The sequence below is a fragment of the Lissotriton vulgaris genome, chromosome 4_1 (genome assembly GCF_964263255.1).
Source record: "Lissotriton vulgaris chromosome 4_1, aLisVul1.2, whole genome shotgun sequence".
In the NCBI taxonomy this organism is placed as follows: Eukaryota; Metazoa; Chordata; class Amphibia; order Caudata; family Salamandridae; genus Lissotriton; species Lissotriton vulgaris.
The window spans coordinates 55,907,698-55,925,903 of NC_141691.1; positions in this window are offsets into that span (position 1 = coordinate 55,907,698).

Sequence of the window (18,206 nt, forward strand, 5' to 3'; positions counted from 1 at the left end):
TCCTGGTGTGACTATGTGTGTCTGTGTCTCCTGGTGTGGTCCTGGGTGTCTGTGTCTACTGGTGTGACAATGTGTGTCTGTGTCTCCTGGTGTGGTCCTGAGTGTCTGTGTCTCCTGCTGTGACTATGTGTGTCTGTGTCTCCTCGTGTGATCCTAGGTGTCTGGGTCTCCTGCTTTGACTATGTGTGTCAGTGTCTCCTGGTGTGATCCTGGGTGTCTGTGTCTCCTGCTGTGACTATGTGTGTCTGTGTCTCCTGGTGTGATCCTGGGTGTCTGTGTCTCCTGCTGTGACTATGTGTGTCTGTGTATCCTGGTGTGTTCCAGGGTGTATGTGTCTACTGGTGTGATCATGGGTGTCTGGGCCTCCTGGTGTGTTCCTTGTTGGAATGTAATGAGCGACCAGTGTTTTTAGGTGTGTCTGCCCATTGTTCCAGTATGTCTGTGATAATATTAGAAGTGACTGTGGAGTGGGGTCGGTAGTGCTTGAGATGGTGTTTGTAGTTGTGTATATATATTAATGGTGGTGATGTTTAACGTATTTGCTGCTGAGTTAAGGGCTGCAGTGGGACATTAAGGTGGGGTTGGTGTCATTGTGGGGACGATGGATGTTTTACCGTTGTTTTAGTGGGGGCTGTTGTGCTGGTGATGTTTGCTGTGTTGGGGCATTTGGTGGCTGTGTGACTAATTTTGGTGGTGGTGTTTGCAGTAGCATTAGTGGTGACTCTAGAGATGTTTCTGTAGGGGCCATATTAATATCTGTGCTGATGGTGGTGCCAGTGGTATTTTGGGTGGTGGTGCCTGTTGTGGTGTTTATTATGACAGTGGTGTTTGTTATGGGGTGATTTTGGCGTTATGGGTGTTAATTGCATTAATGATGACTCTGGTGGGTGTGGTGCTGCTTCTGGTGGCTCTGATGGGTGGCTGTGGTCGCTGTGAAGGTGGTGGTGATGGTGGTACTACTGGTGGCTCTGATGGGTGGCTGTGGTTGCTGTGAAGGTGGTGGTGATGGTGGTGGTGTTACTGGTGGCTCTGATGGGTGGCTGTGGTCGCTGTGAAGGTGGTGGTGATGGTGGTACTACTGGTGCTCTGATGGGTGGCTGTGGTTGCTGTGAAGGTGGTGGTGATGGTGGTGTTACTGGTGGCTCTGATGGGTGGCTGTGGTCGCTGTGGAGGTGGTAGTGATGGTGGTGGTGTTACTGGTGGCTCTGATAGGTGGCTGTGGTCGCTGTGAAGGTGGTGGTGATGGTGGTGGTGTTACTGGTGGCTCTGATGGGTGGCTGTGGTCGCTGTGAAGGTGGTGGTGATGGTGGTAGTACTGGTGGTTCTGATGGGTGGCTGTGGTCGCTGTGAAGGTGGTTGTGATGGTGGTGGTGTTACTGGTGGCTCTGATGGGTGGCTGTGGTCGCTGTGAAGGTGGTGGTAATGGTGGTGGCGTTACTGGCGGCTATGATGGGTGGCTGTGGTAGCTGTGAAGGTGGTGGTGATGGTGGTGGTGTTACTGGTGGCTCTGATGGGTGGCTGTGGTCACTGTGAAGGTGGTGCTGATGGTGGTGGTGTTACTGGTGGCTCCGATGGGTGGCTGTGGTAGCTGTGAAGGTGGTGGTGATGGTGGTGGTGTTACTGGTGGCTCCGATGGGTGGCTGTGGTAGCTGTGACGGTGGTGGTGATGGTGGTGGTGTTACTGGTGGCTCTGATGGGTGGCTGTGGTCGCTGTGAAGGTGGTAGTGATGGTGGTGGTGTTAATGGTGGCTCTGATGTGTGGCTGTGGTAGAAGTGAAGGTGGTGGTGATGGTGGTGGTGTTACTGGTGGCTCTGATGGGTGGCTGTGGTCGCTGTGAAGGTGGTGGTGATGGTGGTGGTGTTACTGGTGGCTCTGATGGGTGGCTGTGGTCGCTGTGAAGGTGGTGGTGATGGTGGTGTTACTGGTGGCTCTGATGGGTGGCTGTGGTAGCTGTGAAGGTGGTGGTGATGGTGGTGGTGTTACTGGTGGCTCTGATGGGTGGCTGTGGTAGCTGTGAAAGTGGTGGTGATGGTGGTGGTGTTACTGGTGGCTCTGATTGGTGGCTGTGGTCGCTGTGAAGGTGGTGGTGATGGTGGTGGTGTTACTGGTGGCTCTGATGGGTGGCTGTGGTCGCTGTGAAGGTGGAGGTGATGGTGGCAGTGTTACTGGTGGCTCTGATGGGTGGCTGTGGTCGCTGTGAAGGTGGTGGTGATGGTGGTGGTGTTACTGGTGGCTCTGGTGGGTGGCTGTGGTCGCTGTGAAGGTGGTGGTGATGGTGGCGGTGTTACTGGTGGCTCTGATGGGTGGCTGTGGTCGCTGTGAAGGTGGTGGTGATGGTGGTGGTGTTACTGGTGGCTCTGGTGGGTGGCTGTGGTCGCTGTGAAGGTGGTGGTGATGGTGGTGCTACTGGTGGCTCTGATGGGTGGCTGTGGTCGCTGTGAAGGTGGTGGTGATGGTGATGGTGTTACTGGTGGCTCTGATGGGTGGCTGTGGTCGCTATGAAGGTGGTGGTGATGGTGGTGGTGTTACTGGTGGCTTTGATGGGTGGCTGTGGTCACTGTGAAGGTGGTGGTGGTGTTACTGGTGGTTCTGATGAGTGACTGTGGTCGCTGTGAAGGTGGTGGTGATGGTGGTGGGGTTACTGGTGGCTCTGATGGGTGACTGTGGTCGCTGTGAAGGTCGTGGTGATGGTGGTGGTGTTACCGGTGGCTCTGATGGGTGGCTGTGGTAGCTGTGAAGGTGGTGGTGATGGTGGTGGTGTTACCGGTGGCTCTGATGGGTGGCTGTGGTAGCTGTGAAGGTGGTGGTGATGGTGGCGGTGTTACCGGTGGCTCTGATGGATGGCTGTGGTCGCTGTGAAGGTGGTGGTGATGGTGGTGGTGTTACTGGAGGCTCTGATGGGTGGCTATGGTAGCTGTGAAGGTGGTGGTGATGGTGGTGGTGTTACCGGTGGCTCTGATGGGTGGCTGTGGTAGCTGTGAAGGTGGTGGTGATGGTGGTGGTGTTACCGGTGGCTCTGATGGGTGGCTGTGGTAGCTGTGAAGGTGGTGGTGATGGTGGTGGTGTTACCGGTCGCTCTGATGGGTGGCTGTGGTAGCTGTGAAGGTGGTGGTGATGGTGGTGGTGTTACCGGTGGCTCTGATGGGTGGCTGTGGTAGCTGTGAATGTGGTGGTGATGATGGTGGTGTTACTGGTGGCTCTGATGGGTGGCTGTGGCCGCTGTGAAGGTGGTGTTGATGGTGGTGGTGTTACTGCTGGCTCTGATGGATGGCTGTGGTCGCTGTGAAGGTGGTGGTGATGGTGGTGGTGTTACTGGTGGCTCTGATGGGTGGCTGTGGTAGCTGTGAAGGTGGTGGTGATGGTGGTGGTGTTACTGGTGGCTCTAATGGATGGCTGTGGTCGCTGTGAAGGTGGCGGTGATGGTGGTGGTGTTACTGGTGGCTCTGATGGATGGCTGTGGTCGCTGTGAAGGTGGTGGTGATGGTGGTGGTGTTACTGGTGGCTCTGATGGGTGGCTGTGGTAGCTGTGAAGTGAAGTGGTGGTGATGGTGGTGGTGTTACTGGTGGCTCTGATGGGTGGCTGTGGTAGCTGTGAAGGTGGCGGTGATGGTGGTGTTACTGGTGGCTCTGATGGGTGGCTGTGGTCGCTGTGAAGGTGGTGGTGATGGTGGTGGTGTTACTGGTGGCTCTGATGGGTGGCTGTGGTAGCTGTGATGGTGGTGGTGATGGTGTTACTGGTGGCTCTGATGGGTGGCTGTGGTCGCTGTGAAGGTGGTGGTGATGGTGGTGTTACTGGTGGCTCTGATGGGTGGCTGTGGTCGCTGCGAAGGTGGTGGTGATGGTGGTGGTGTTACTGGTGGCTCTGATCGTTGGTTGTGGTAGCTGTGAAGGTGGTGGTGATGGTGGTGGCAGAGGGAGGCAGCCTGGAAGGGCAGAGACGTGACTATGAGCTCATGCCAGTTCTATATGCGCAGCTTCCTCTGGTTTTGATGCTTCCAGCCGGTTCTAATCAGCAGAAACAGATTATTTCATAAAAACAGACATTTTTATTTCCTGGCCCGCCCTGCCCGGGGAGGCCCTGGCGGCAGACCGCGGTTTACGAGCATTTCACAGAGGTCAGCTGCAGTAACAGGCAGAAACCATGTCAGCACTCGACTGACAGGGAACCAGGCCCGCCCCACAGCGCCCCCTGCGAGGGAGCAGAGCACACAGCGCCAGCCCCACAGCGCCCCCTGCGCGGGAGCAGAGCACGCAGCAGGGCCGGCTCTAGGCATGTGCAAGCTGTGCACCTGCACAGGGCCACCAAACCCCAGGGGCCACCACGCCAATATATATCCTAAATATATTAATCCTCTGAGGATGGATACATATTTGCGTGGTGGCCCCTGGCAGGGATTTGGCGGCCTCCGGCTCTGTTCCACTTCTAAACTCCCTGACCCCCTCCCCTCTTTACTGGCCTGCGCGCTCCGCCCCGCCCGGACCCCCTCGTCCGGGCCCCCTACCTACGCTCCCTGCCCAGGGCCACCATGAGCCTAGAGCCGGCCCTGCACGCAGCGCCAGCCCAACAGCGCCCCCTGCGAGGGAACAGAGCACGCAGCGCCAGCCCCACAGCGCCCCCTGCGAGGGAACAGAGCACACAGCTCCAGCCCCACAGCGCCCCCTGCGAGGGAGCAGAGCACGCAGGCCAGCCCCACAGCGCCCCCTGCGAGAGAGCAGAGCACGCAGGCCAGCCCCACAGCGCCCCCTGTGAGGGAGCAGAGCACGCAGCGCCAGCCCCACAGCGCCCCCTGCAAGGGAGCAGAGCACACAGCGCCAGCCCCACAGCGCCCCCTGTGAGGGAGCAGAGCACGCAGGCCAGCCCCACAGCGCCCCCTGCGAGAGAGCAGAGCACGCAGGCCAGCCCCACAGCGCCCCCTGCGAGGGAGCAGAGCACGCAGCGCCAGCCCCGCAGCGCCAGCCCCACAGCGCCCCCCCTGCGAGGGAGCAGAGCACGCAGCGCTAGCCCCGCAGCACCAGCCCCACAGCGCCCCCTACGGGGGAGCAGAGCACGCAGCGCCAGCCCCACAGCGCCCCTGCGAGGGAGCAGAGCACACAGCGCCAGCCCCACAGCGCCCCCTGCGAGGGAACACAGCAAACAGCGCCAGCCCCACAGCACCCCCTGCGAGGGAGCAGAGCACGCAGCGCCAGCCCCACAGCGCCCCACAGCGCCAGCCCCACAGCGCCCTCTGCGAGGGAGCAGAGCACACAGCTCCAACCCCACAGCGCCCCCTGCGAGGGAGCAGAGCACACAGCGCCAGCCCAACAGCGCCCCTGCGAGGGAGAAGAGCACACAGCGCCAGCCACACAGCGCCAGCCCCACAGCGCCCCCTGCGAGGGAGCAGAGCACGCAGCGCCAGCCCCACAGCGCCCCCTGCGAGGGGCAGAGGGCATGGAAAGGCTTCAGGGGCCCCTTCACACCCAGCCTGGCCCCGCACAGAGGGTATGGAAAGGCTTCAGGGGCCCCTTCACACCCAGCCTGGCCCCTTACAGAGGGTATGGAAAGGCTTCAGGGGCCCCTTCACACCCAGCCTGGCCCCACGGTACAGAGGGTATGAGAAGGCTTCAGGGGCCCCTTCACACCCAGCCTGGCCCCGTACAGAGGGTATGGGAAGGCTTCAGGGGCCCCTTCACACCCAGCCTGGCCCCGTACAGAGGGTATGGGAGGGCTTCAGGGGCCCCTTCACACCCAGACTGGCCCCGTACAGAGGGTATGGGAAGGCTTCAGGGGCCCCTTCACACTCAGCCTGGCCCCGTACAGAGGGTATGGGAAGGCTTCAGGGGCCCCTGCACACCCAGCCTGGCCCCTCGGTACAGAGGGCATGGGAAGGCTTCAGGGGCCCCTTCACTCCCAGCCTGGCCCCTCGGTACAGAGGGTATGGGAAGACTTCAGGGGCCCCTTCACACCCAGCCTGGCCCCACGGGACAGAGGGCATGGGAAGGCTTCAGGGGCCCCTTCACACCCAGCCTGGCCCCTCGGTACAGAGGGTATGGGAAGCTTCAGGGGCCCCTTCACACCCAGCCTGGCCCATCGATACAGAGGGTATGGGAAGGCTTCAGGAGCCCCTTCACACCCAGCCTGGCCCCTCGGTACAGAGGGGATGGGAAGGCTTCAGGGGCCCCTTCACACCCAGCCTGGCCCCTCGGTACAGAGGGTATGGGAAGGCTTCAGGGGCCCTTCACACCCAGCCTGGCCCCTCGGTACAGAGGGTATGGGAAGGCTTCAGGGGCCCTTCACATTCAGCCTGGCCCCGTACAGAGGGTATGGGAAGGCTTCAGGGGCCCCTTCACACCCAGCCTGGCCCCGTACAGAGGGTATGGGAAGGCTTCAGGGGCCCCTTCACACCCAGCCTGGCCCCGTACAGAGGGTATGGGAAGGCTTCAGGGGCCCCTTCACACCCAGCCTGGCCCCGTACAGAGGGTATGGGAAGGCTTCAGGGGCCCCTTCACACCCAGCCTGGCCCCGTACAAAGGGTATGAGAAGGCTTCAGGGGCCCCTTCACACCCAGCCTGGCCCCGTACAAAGGGTATGAGAAGGCTTCAGGGGCCCCTTCACTCCCAGCCTGGCCCCTCGGTACAGAGGGTATGGGAAGGCTTCAGGGGCCCTTCACACCCAGCCTGGCCCCTCGGTACAGAGGGTATGGGAAGGCTTCAGGGGCCCCTTTTGGCCCCTCGGTACAGAGGGTATGGGAAGGCTTCAGGGGCCCCTTCACACCCAGCCTGGCCCCACGGTACAGAGGGTATTGGAAGGCTTCAGGGGCCCCTTCACACCCAGCCTGGCCCCTCGGTACAGAGGGTATGGGAAGGCTTCAGGGGCCCCTTCACACCCAGCCTGGCCCCTCGGTACAGAGGGTATGGGACGGCTTCAGGGGCCCCTTCACTCCCAGCCTGGCCCCTCGGTACAGAGGGTATGGGAAGGCTTCAGGGGCCCCTTCACACCCAGCCTGGCCCCGTACAGAGGGTATGGGACGGCTTTAGAGGCCCCTTCACACCCAGCCTGGCCCCTTACAGAGGGTATGGGAAGGCTTCAGGGGCCCCTTCACTCCCAGCCTGGCCCCGTACAGAGGGTATGGGAAGGCCTCAGGGGCCCCTTCACACCCAGCCTGGCCCCGTACAGAGGGTATGGGAAGCTTCAGGGGCCCCTTCACACCCAGCCTGGCCCCTTACAGAGGGTATGGGAAGGCTTCAGGGGCCCCTTCACACCCAGCCTGGCCCCTCGGTACAGAGGGTATGGGAAGGCTTCAGGGGCCCGTTCACGCCCAGCCTGGCCCCGTACAGAGGGTATGGAAAGGCTTCAGGGGCCCCTTCACTCCCAGCCTGGCCCCTCGGTACAGAGGTTATGGGAAGGCGTCAGGGGCCCCTTCACGCCCAGCCTGGCCCCGTACAGAGGGTATGGGAAGGCTTCAGGGGCCCCTTCACTCCCAGCCTGGCCCCTCGGTACATAGGGTATGGGAAGGCGTCAGGGGCCCCTTCACGCCCAGCCTGGCCCCTCGGTACAGAGGGTATGGGAAGGCATCAGGGGCCCCTTCACGCCCAGCCTGGCCCCGTACAGAGGGTATGGGAAGGCTTCAGGGGCCCCTTCACACCCAGCCTGGCCCCTCGGTACAGAGGGTATGGGAAGGCTTCAGGGGCCCGTTCACGCCCAGCCTGGCCTCGTACAGAGGGTATGGGAAGGCTTCAGGGGCCCCTTCACTCCCAGCCTGGCCCCTCGGTACAGAGGGTATGGACAGGCTTCAGGGGCCCCTTCACACCCAGCCTGGCCCCTCGGTACAGAGGGTATGGAAAGGCTTCAGGGGCCCCTTCACTCCCAGCCTGGCCCCGTACAGAGGGTATGGGAAAGCTTCAGGGGCCCCTTCACTCCCAGCCTGGCCCCGCGGTACAGAGGGTATGGGAAGGCTTCAGGGGCCCCTTCACACCCAGCCTGGCCCGGTACAGAGGGTATGGGAAGGCTTCAGGGGCCCCTTCACACCCAGCCTGGCCCCGTACAGAGGGTATGGGAAGGCTTCAGGGGCCCCTTCACACCCAGCCTGGCCCCTCGGTACAGAGGGGATGGGAAGGCTTCAGGGGCCCCTTCACGCCCAGCCTGGCCCCGTACAGAGGGTATGGAAAGGCTTCAGGGGCCCCTTCACTCCCAGCCTGGCCCCGTACAGAGGGTGTGGGACGGCTTCAGGGGCCCCTTCACTCCCAGCCTGGCCCCTCGGTACAGACGGTATGGGAAGGCTTCAGGGGCCCCTACACATCCAGCCTGGCCCCTCGGTACAGAGGGTATGAGAAGGCTTCAGGGGCCCCTTCACACCCAGCCTGGCCCCTCGGTACAGAGGGTATGGGAAGGCTTCAGGGGCCCCTTCACACTCAGCCTGGCCCCACGGTACAGAGGGTATGGGAAGGCTTCAGGGGCCCCTTCACACCCAGCCTGGCCCCACGGTACAGAGGGTATGGGAAGCTTCAGGGGCCCCTTCACACCCAGCCTGGCCCCGTACAGAGGGGATGGGAAGGCTTCAGGGGCCCCTTCACACCCAGCCTGGCCCCGTACAGAGGGTATGGAAAGGCTTCAGGGGCCCCTTCACGTCCAGCCTGGCCCCACGGTACAGAGGGTATGGGAAGGCTTCAGGGGCCCCTTCACGCACAGCCTGGCCCCGTACAGAGGGTATGAGAAGGCCTCAGGGGCCCCTTCACACCCAGCCTGGCCCCGTACAGAGGGTATGGGAAGGCTTTAGGGGCCCCTTCACACTCAGCCTGGCCCCGTACAGAGGGTATGGGAGGGCTTCAGGGGCCCCTTCACACCCAGACTGGCCCCGTACAGAGGGTATGGGAAGGCTTCAGGGGCCCCTTCACACCCAGCCTGGCCCCGTACAGAGGGTATGGGAAGGCTTCAGGGGCCCCTTCACACCCAGACTGGCCCCGTACAGAGGGTATGGAAAGGCTTCAGGGGCCCCTTCACACCCAGACTGGCCCCGTACAGAGGGTATGGGAAGGCTTCAGGGGCCCCTTCACACCCAGCCTGGCCCCGTACAGAGGGTATGGGAAGGGTTCAGGGGCCCCTTCACACCCAGACTGGCCCCGTACAGAGGGTATGGGAAGGCTTCAGGGGCCCCTTCACACCCAGCCTGGCCCCGGACAGAGGGTATGGGAAGGCTTCAGGGGCCCCTTCACTCCCAGCCTGGCCCCACAGTACAGAGGGTATGGGAAGCTTCAGGGGCCCCTTCACACCCAGCCTGGCCTCTTACAGAGGGTTTGGAAAGGCTTCAGGGGCCCTTCACTCCCAGCCTGGCCCCTCGGTACAGAGGGTATGGGAAGCTTCAGGGGCCCCTTCACACCCAGCCTGGCCTCTTACAGAGGGTTTGGAAAGGCTTCAGGGGCCCTTCACTCCCAGCCTGGCCCCTCGGTACAGAGGGGATGGGAAGGCTTCAGGGGCCCCTTCACGCCCAGCCTGGCCCCTCGGTACAGAGGGTATGGGAAGGCTTCAGGGGCCCCTTCACTCCCAGCCTGGCCCCTCGGTACAGAGGGTATGGGAAGCTTCAGGGGCCCCTTCACACCCAGCCTGGTCCTGTACAGAGGGTATGGGAAGGCTTCAGGGGCCCCTTCACTCCCAGCCTGGCCCCGTACAGAGGGTATGGGACGGCTTCAGGGGCCCCTTCACTCCCAGCCTGGCCCCTCGGTACAGAGGGTATGAGAAGGCTTCAGGGGCCCCTTCACACCCAGCCTGGCCCCTCGGTACATAGGGTATGGGAAGGCTTCAGGGGCCCCTTCACTCCCAGCCTGGCCCCTCGGTACAGAGGGTATGGGAAGCTTCAGGGGCCCCTTCACACCCAGCCTGGCCCTGTACAGAGGGTATGGGAAGGCTTCAGGGGCCCCTTCACTCCCAGCCTGGCCCCTCGGTACAGAGGGTATGGGAAGCTTCAGGGGCCCCTTCACACCCAGCCTGGCCCTGTACAGAGGGTATGGGAAGGCTTCAGGGGCCCCTTCACTCCCAGCCTGGCCCCTCGGTACAGAGGGTATGGGATGGCTTCAGGGGCCCCTTCACTCCCAGCCTGGCCCCTCGGTACAGAGGGTATGGGAAGCTTCAGGGGCCCCTTCACACCCAGCCTGGCCCCGTACAGAGGGTATGGGAAGGCTTCAGGGGCCCCTTCACACCCAGCCTGGCCCCGTACAGAGGGTATGGGAAGGCTTCAGGGGCCCCTTCACACCCAGCCTGGCCCCTTACAGAGGTTATGGGAAGGCTTCAGGGGCCCCTTCACACCCAGCCTGGCCCCGTACAGAGGGTATGGGAAGGCTTCAGGGGCCCCTTCACTCGCAGCCTGGCCCCACGGGACAGAGGGTATGGGAAGGCTTCAGGGGCCCTTCACACCCAGCCTGGCCCCTCGGTACAGAGGGTATGGGAAGGCTTCAGGGGCCCCTTCACACCCAGCCTGGCCCCGTACAGAGGGTATGGGAAGGCTTCAGGGGCCCCTTCACACCCAGCCTGGCCCCGTACAGAGGGTATGGGAAGCTTCAGGGGCCCCTTCACACCCAGCCTGGCCCCTCGGTACAGAGGGTATGGGAAGGCTTCGGGGGCCCCTTCACACCCAGCCTGGCCCCTCGGTACAGAGGGTATGGGAAGGCTTCAGGGGCCCCTTCACACTCAGCCTGGCCCCTCGGTACATAGGGTATGGGAAGGCTTCAGGGGCCCTTCACACCCAGCCTGGCCCCTCAGTACAGAGGGTATGGGAAGGCTTCAGGGGCCCCTTCACACCAGCCTGGCCCCGTACAGAGGGTATGGAAAGGCTTCAGGGGCCCCTTCACTCCCAGCCTGGCCCCACGGTACAGAGGGTATGGGAAGGCTTCAGGGGCCCCTTCACGCCCAGCCTGGCCCCGTACAGAGGGTATGGAAAGGCTTCAGGGGCCCCTTCACGTCCAGCCTGGCCCCTCGGCATAGAGGGTATGGGAAGCTTCAGGGGCCCCTTCACGCCCAGCCTGGCCCCGTACAGAGGGTATGGGAAGGCTTCAGGGGCCCCTGCACACCCAGCCTGGCCCCGTACAGAGGGTATGGGAAGGCTTCAGGGGCCCCTTCACACCCAGCCTGGCCCCTCGGCATAGAGGGTATGGAAAGGCTTCAGGGGCCCCTTCACTCCCAGCCTGGCCCCACGGTACAGAGGGTATGTGAACGCTTCAGGGGCCCCTTCACACCCAGCCTGGCCCCGTACAGAGGGTATGGGAAGGCTTCAGGGGCCCCTTCACTCCCAGCCTGGCCCCGTACAGAGGGTATGGAAAGGCTTCAGGGGCCCCTTCACACCCAGCCTGGCCCCGTACAGAGGGTATGGGAAGGCTTCAGGGGCCCCTTCACTCCCAGCCTGGCCCCACGGGACAGAGGGTATGGGAAGGCTTCAGGGGCCCCTTCACACCCATCCTGGCCCCGTACAGAGGGTATGGGAAGGCTTCAGGGGCCCCTTCACACCCAGCCTGGCCCCTCGGTACAGAGGGTATGGGAAGCTTCAGGGGCCCCTTCACACCCATCCTGGCCCCATACAGAGGGTATGGGAAGGCTTCAGGGGCCCCTTCACACCCAGCCTGGCCCCTCGGTACAGAGGGTATGGGAAGCTTCAGGGGCCCCTTCACACCCAGCCTGGCCCCGTACAGAGGGTATGGGAAGGCTTCAGGGGCCCCTGCACACCCAGCCTGGCCCCGTACAGAGGGTATGGGAAGGCTTCAGGGGCCCCTTCACTCCCAGCCTGGCCCCGTACAGAGGGTATGAGAAGGCTTCAGGGGCCCCTTCACACCCAGCCTGGCCCCGTACAGAGGGTATGGGAAGGCTTCAGGGGCCCCTGCACACCCAGCCTGGCCCCGTACAGAGGGTATGGGAAGGCTTCAGGGGCCCCTTCACACCCAGCCTGGCCCCGTACAGAGGGTATGGGAAGGCTTCAGGGGCCCCTTCACACCCAGCCTGGCCCCACGGTACAGAGGGTATGGGAAGGCTTCAGGGGCCCCTTCACACCCAGCCTGGCCCCTCGGTACAGAGGGTATGGGAAGGCTTCAGGGGCCCCTTCACACCCAGCCTGGCCCCTCGGTACAGAGGGTTTGGGAAGGTTTCAGGGGCCCCTTCACACCCACCCTGGCCTCTTACAGAGGGTTTGGGAAGGTTTCAGGGGCCCCTTCACGCCCAGCCTGGCCCCACGGTACAGAGGGTATGTGAACGCTTCAGGGGCCCCTTCACTCCCAGCCTGGCCCCGTACAGAGGGTATGGGAAGGCTTCAGGGGCCCCTTCACAGCCAGCCTGGCCCCTCGGTACAGAGGGTATGGGACGGCTTCAGGGGCCCCTTCACTCCCAGCCTGGCCCCTCGGTACAGAGGGTATGGGAAGGCTTCAGGGGCCCCTTCACACCCAGCCTGGCCCCGTACAGAGGGTATGGGACGGCTTTAGGGGCCCCTTCACACCCAGCCTGGCCCCTTACAGAGGGTATGGGAAGGCTTCAGGGGCCCCTTCACTCCCAGCCTGGCTCCGTACAGAGGGTATGGGAAGGCCTCAGGGGCCCCTTCACACCCAGCCTGGCCCCGTACAGAGGGTATGGGAAGCTTCAGGGGCCCCTTCACACCCAGCCTGGCTCTTACAGAGGGTATGGGAAGGCTTCAGGGGCCCCTTCACACCCAGCCTGGCCCCTCGGTACAGAGGGTATGGGAAGGCTTCAGGGGCCCGTTCACGCCCAGCCTGGCCCCGTACAGAGGGTATGGAAAGGCTTCAGGGGCCCCTTCACTCCCAGCCTGGCCCCTCGGTACAGAGGGTATGGGAAGGCGTCAGGGGCCCCTTCACGCCCAGCCTGGCCCCGTACAGAGGGTATGGGAAGGCTTCAGGGGCCCCTTCACTCCCAGCCTGGCCCCTCGGTACATAGGGTATGGGAAGGCGTCAGGGGCCCCTTCACGCCCAGCCTGGCCCCTCGGTACAGAGGGTATGGGAAGGCGTCAGGGGCCCCTTCACGCCCAGCCTGGCCCCGTACAGAGGGTATGGGAAGGCTTCAGGGGCCCCTTCACACCCAGCCTGGCCCCTCGGTACAGAGGGTATGGGAAGGCTTCAGGGGCCCGTTCACGCCCAGCCTGGCCTCGTACAGAGGGTATGGGAAGGCTTCAGGGGCCCCTTCACTCCCAGCCTGGCCCCTCGGTACAGAGGGTATGGACAGGCTTCAGGGGCCCCTTCACACCCAGCCTGGCCCCTCGGTACAGAGGGTATGGAAAGGCTTCAGGGGCCCCTTCACTCCCAGCCTGGCCCCGTACAGAGGGTATGGGAAAGCTTCAGGGGCCCCTTCACTCCCAGCCTGGCCCCGCGGTACAGAGGGTATGGGAAGGCTTCAGGGGCCCCTTCACACCCAGCCTGGCCCGGTACAGAGGGTATGGGAAGGCTTCAGGGGCCCCTTCACACCCAGCCTGGCCCCGTACAGAGGGTATGGGAAGGCTTCAGGGGCCCCTTCACACCCAGCCTGGCCCCTCGGTACAGAGGGGATGGGAAGGCTTCAGGGGCCCCTTCACGCCCAGCCTGGCCCCGTACAGAGGGTATGGAAAGGCTTCAGGGGCCCCTTCACTCCCAGCCTGGCCCCGTACAGAGGGTGTGGGACGGCTTCAGGGGCCCCTTCACTCCCAGCCTGGCCCCTCGGTACAGACGGTATGGGAAGGCTTCAGGGGCCCCTACACACCCAGCCTGGCCCCTCGGTACAGAGGGTATGAGAAGGCTTCAGGGGCCCCTTCACACCCAGCCTGGCCCCTCGATACAGAGGGTATGGGAAGGCTTCAGGGGCCCCTTCACACCCAGCCTGGCCCCGTACAGAGGGCATGGAAAGGCTTCAGGGGCCCTTTCACACTCAGCCTGGCCCCACGGTACAGAGGGTATGGGAAGGCTTCAGGGGCCCCTTCACACCCAGCCTGGCCCCACGGTACAGAGGGTATGGGAAGCTTCAGGGGCCCCTTCACACCCAGCCTGGCCCCGTACAGAGGGGATGGGAAGGCTTCAGGGGCCCCTTCACACCCAGCCTGGCCCCGTACAGAGGGTATGGAAAGGCTTCAGGGGCCCCTTCACGTCCAGCCTGGCCCCACGGTACAGAGGGTATGGGAAGGCTTTAGGGGCCCCTTCACGCACAGCCTGGCCCCGTACAGAGGGTATGAGAAGGCCTCAGGGGCCCCTTCACACCCAGCCTGGCCCCGTACAGAGGGTATGGGAAGGCTTTAGGGGCCCCTTCACACTCAGCCTGGCCCCGTACAGAGGGTATGGGAGGGCTTCAGGGGCCCCTTCACACCCAGACTGGCCCCGTACAGAGGGTATGGGAAGGCTTCAGGGGCCCCTTCACACCCAGCCTGGCCCCGTACAGAGGGTATGGGAAGGCTTCAGGGGCCCCTTCACACCCAGACTGGCCCCGTACAGAGGGTATGGAAAGGCTTCAGGGGCCCCTTCACACCCAGACTGGCCCCGTACAGAGGGTATGGGAAGGCTTCAGGGGCCCCTTCACACCCAGCCTGGCCCCGTACAGAGGGTATGGGAAGGGTTCAGGGGCCCCTTCACACCCAGACTGGCCCCGTACAGAGGGTATGGGAAGGCTTCAGGGGCCCCTTCACACCCAGCCTGGCCCCGGACAGAGGGTATGGGAAGGCTTCAGGGGCCCCTTCACTCCCAGCCTGGCCCCACGGTACAGAGGGTATGGGAAGCTTCAGGGGCCCCTTCACACCCAGCCTGGCCTCTTACAGAGGGTTTGGAAAGGCTTCAGGGGCCCTTCACTCCCAGCCTGGCCCCTCGGTACAGAGGGTATGGGAAGCTTCAGGGGCCCCTTCACACCCAGCCTGGCCTCTTACAGAGGGTTTGGAAAGGCTTCAGGGGCCCTTCACTCCCAGCCTGGCCCCTCGGTACAGAGGGGATGGGAAGGCTTCAGGGGCCCCTTCACGCCCAGCCTGGCCCCTCGGTACAGAGGGTATGGGAAGGCTTCAGGGGCCCCTTCACTCCCAGCCTGGCCCCTCGGTACAGAGGGTATGGGAAGCTTCAGGGGCCCCTTCACACCCAGCCTGGCCCTGTACAGAGGGTATGGGAAGGCTTCAGGGCCCCTTCACTCCCAGCCTGGCCCCGTACAGAGGGTATGGGACGGCTTCAGGGGCCCCTTCACTCCCAGCCTGGCCCCTCGGTACAGAGGGTATGAGAAGGCTTCAGGGGCCCCTTCACACCCAGCCTGGCCCCTCGGTACATAGGGTATGGGAAGGCTTCAGGGGCCCCTTCACTCCCAGCCTGGCCCCTCGGTACAGAGGGTATGGGAAGGCTTCAGGGGCCCCTTCACTCCCAGCCTGGCCCCTCGGTACAGAGGGTATGGGAAGGCTTCAGGGGCCCCTTCACTCCCAGCCTGGCCCCTCAGGACAGAGGGTATGGGAAGCTTCAGGGGCCCCTTCACACCAGCCTGGCCCTGTACAGAGGGTATGGGAAGGCTTCAGGGGCCCCTTCACTCCCAGCCTGGCCCCTCGGTACATAGGGTATGGGAAGGCTTCAGGGGCCCCTTCACTCCCAGCCTGGCCCCTCGGTACAGAGGGTATTGGAAGCTTCAGGGGCCCCTTCACACCCAGCCTGGCCCCGTACAGAGGGTATGGGAAGGCTTCAGGGGCCCCTTCACACCCAGCCTGGCCCCGTACAGAGGGTATGGGAAGGCTTCAGGGGCCCCTTCACACCCAGCCTGGCCCCTTACAGAGGTTATGGGAAGGCTTCAGGGGCCCCTTCACACCCAGCCTGGCCCCGTACAGAGGGTATGGGAAGGCTTCAGGGGCCCCTTCACTCGCAGCCTGGCCCCACGGTACAGAGGGTATGGGAAGGCTTCAGGGGCCCTTCACACCCAGCCTGGCCCCTCGGTACAGAGGGTATGGGAAGGCTTCAGGGGCCCCTTCACACCCAGCCTGGCCCCGTACAGAGGGTATGGGAAGGCTTCAGGGGCCCCTTCACACCCAGCCTGGCCCCGTACAGAGGGTATGGGAAGCTTCAGGGGCCCCTTCACACCCAGCCTGGCCCCTCGGTACAGAGGGTATGGGAAGGCTTCGGGGGCCCCTTCACACCCAGCCTGGCCCCTCGGTACAGAGGGTATGGGAAGGCTTCAGGGGCCCCTTCACACTCAGCCTGGCCCCTCGGTACATAGGGTATGGGAAGGCTTCAGGGGCCCTTCACACCCAGCCTGGCCCCTCAGTACAGAGGGTATGGGAAGGCTTCAGGGGCCCCTTCACACCAGCCTGGCCCCGTACAGAGGGTATGGAAAGGCTTCAGGGGCCCCTTCACTCCCAGCCTGGCCCCACGGTACAGAGGGTATGGGAAGGCTTCAGGGGCCCCTTCACGCCCAGCCTGGCCCCGTACCGAGGGTATGGAAAGGCTTCAGGGGCCCCTTCACGTCCAGCCTGGCCCCTCGGCATAGAGGGTATGGGAAGCTTCAGGGGCCCCTTCACGCCCAGCCTGGCCCCGTACAGAGGGTATGGGAAGGCTTCAGGGGCCCCTGCACACCCAGCCTGGCCCCGTACAGAGGGTATGGGAAGGCTTCAGGGGCCCCTTCACACCCAGCCTGGCCCCTCGGCATAGAGGGTATGGAAAGGCTTCAGGGGCCCCTTCACTCCCAGCCTGGCCCCACGGTACAGAGGGTATGTGAACGCTTCAGGGGCCCCTTCACACCCAGCCTGGCCCCGTACAGAGGGTATGGGAAGGCTTCAGGGGCCCCTTCACTCCCAGCCTGGCCCCGTACAGAGGGTATGGAAAGGCTTCAGGGGCCCCTTCACACCCAGCCTGGCCCCGTACAGAGGGTATGGGAAGGCTTCAGGGGCCCCTTCACTCCCAGCCTGGCCCCACGGGACAGAGGGTATGGGAAGGCTTCAGGGGCCCCTTCACACCCATCCTGGCCCCGTACAGAGGGTATGGGAAGGCTTCAGGGGCCCCTTCACACCCAGCCTGGCCCCTCGGTACAGAGGGTATGGGAAGCTTCAGGGGCCCCTTCACACCCATCCTGGCCCCGTACAGAGGGTATGGGAAGGCTTCAGGGGCCCCTTCACACCCAGCCTGGCCCCTCGGTACAGAGGGTATGGGAAGCTTCAGGGGCCCCTTCACACCCAGCCTGGCCCCGTACAGAGGGTATGGGAAGGCTTCAGGGGCCCCTGCACACCCAGCCTGGCCCCGTACAGAGGGTATGGGAAGGCTTCAGGGGCCCCTTCACTCCCAGCCTGGCCCCGTACAGAGGGTATGAGAAGGCTTCAGGGGCCCCTTCACACCCAGCCTGGCCCTGTACAGAGGGTATGGGAAGGCTTCAGGGGCCCCTGCACACCCAGCCTGGCCCCGTACAGAGGGTATGGGAAGGCTTCAGGGGCCCCTTCACACCCAGCCTGGCCCCGTACAGAGGGTATGAGAAGGCTTCAGGGGCCCCTTCACACCCAGCCTGGCCCCGTACAGAGGGTATGAGAAGGCTTCAGGGGCCCCTTCACACCCAGCCTGGCCCCGTACAGAGGGTATGAGAAGGCTTCAGGGGCCCCTTCACATCCAGCCTGGCCCCGTACAGAGGGATGGGAAGCTTCAGGGGCCCCTTCACACCCAGCCTGGCCCCACGGTACAGAGGGTATGGGAAGGCTTCAGGGGCCCTTCACACCCAGCCTGGCCCCGTACAGAGGGTATGGGACGGCTTTAGGGGCCCCTTCACACCCAGCCTGGCCCCTCGGTACAGAGGGTATGGAAAGGCTTCAGGGGCCCCTTCACACCCAGCATGGCCCCGTACAGAGGGTATGGGAAGGCTTCAGGGGCCCTTCACATCCAGCCTGGCCCCGTACAGAGGGTATGGGAAGGCTTCAGGGGCCCCTTCACACCCAGCGTGGCCCCGTACAGAGGGTATGGGAAGGCTTCAGGGGCCCCTGCACACCCAGCCTGGCCCCTCGGTACAGAGGGTATGGGAAGGCTTCAGGGGCCCCTTCACACTCAGCCTGGCCCCTCGGTACATAGGGTATGGGAAGGCTTCAGGGGCCCTTCACACCCAGCCTGGCCCCTCAGTACAGAGGGTATGGGAAGGCTTCAGGGGCCCCTTCACACCAGCCTGGCCCCGTACAGAGGGTATGGAAAGGCTTCAGTGGCCCCTTCACTCCCAGCCTGGCCCCTCGGTACAGAGGGGATGGGAAGGCTTCAGGGGCCCCTTCACACCCAGCCTGGCCCCGTACAGAGGGTATGG